Raw genomic sequence first — 1,553 nt, 5'->3', positions numbered from 1 at the left:
CAATAAAATCCCAAAAGCAATCATTTTATTTTTCCAAAAAAATGGGGCGCGACAGTTGGCGACTCCACTGGGGACTTTCGAGAGTCCGAGCAAATTTGATTTAATCAATATTTTTCTTCTTTTAACCTTTTCATATATCACATTTGGGTGTTTTAGGGTTGCATTTTTTCCTTTTTTAGGATTTTTTGCATTTCACGCGTATCCAACTACTCCCTCGCTCGTGAATGTATGATTGGTTGATTGGATGTATGTTTACTTGTTTATCTCGCGCTTGCATTGCATTTGGGTGGGGGACATCACCTTAGAGCCTCGCGTTGGTTCTTGATCCCTCCCCTCCAAACGAGCACTAGCATACGTGCATACGCTTTAATTATTTATCCCTTTTATTTTTCTTTAGTGGCTTGTCACGCCACTCCACCCTATTAGGATTAGGTGACTCACTTGGACATGTGATCACGACACGATGTGTGTGTAGCATGTTCCAATGGGTCACTCAATCTTCCGCTTAAAGCTATTGGTTGATAGCCTTTAGCTTTTGGTCGAAGATTGAAGTTTTGATAGATTCACTCAAACACGTAGCCGTGACACGATGTGTGCGTAGCGGTGTTTGGGGAATCGCTCGAGCCACCGACAAAGAACCTTGGGATTGATGACCCTTGGTTTCTAAGTCTGAAGGCTCGGGGGCCTATGACCTATCGAGTCTAGATGCATTAGTAAGCCAAGCCTCATGCATTCATATTAGAATTGCCTAGGGTAGAGTCAGCCATTATCCTGAACTAGGGACACTATTCACGAGGGGAGGGGTCCCAACCCTCTTTTCTTATTTATCTTTATTGCCTTTTATATTATCTATTTGTCCAAATGTGTTATGTGATTATGTGTTGAGCTCACGTTTCCTTGTTTTTTGTTTTTGGCATTCACAAACATTAAGAAATAAGAGGTCTGGCATGACCTTCTTTTAAGACCTACCCTTGTAGATAGGCTATTGCACGTTTGACAAATTATGGTTTATTTTGTTCATAAATTCATAATGCCATACCGTTTTAGGCCTACTCTGGCAAATAAAGGGTTCCTTAGGTCACGTTTCATTTCAAATTGCATATTTTATTGTTTTAATAAAATGGCATCATGCATAAACCCTAGAAAGGGAACGCCACGTAGGGAATCCCGTTTTAGGAATAAAACCAACCCTTTTGTGTCCCATGGGTATTTAACCCTTCAAGGGACTGCACGTTTAAGTTATCGCATAACTGGAGGAATGAGACTCGTAGGTAAGGTAATTGACAAACTACCCTCTTCATTATCAGATGGCTTGCCCTCGCCGCATCTACCAATTGTTAATACCGTCGACTGAGGTTCAACAATGGCCCACCTTCATGTTACCTAGTGAATTGAATCAAGTAGCCCAATTTTTAGGACCAATTGGAGACTTTAAACAGATCAAATCCAACAATTACTTGGTAGAGGCTTTAGTTCATCTTTGGGACCCCGAGTGTACTGCTTTTAGAATAGGCAATAGGCAAATGACTATAACACTCGAAGAAGTAGCTGGC

The sequence above is a fragment of the Coffea arabica genome, chromosome 2e (assembly GCF_036785885.1).
Source record: "Coffea arabica cultivar ET-39 chromosome 2e, Coffea Arabica ET-39 HiFi, whole genome shotgun sequence".
Classification (NCBI taxonomy): Eukaryota; Viridiplantae; Streptophyta; class Magnoliopsida; order Gentianales; family Rubiaceae; genus Coffea; species Coffea arabica.
The sequence above is the reverse complement of the archived record's forward strand: the minus strand, read 5'-3'. Positions refer to the sequence as shown.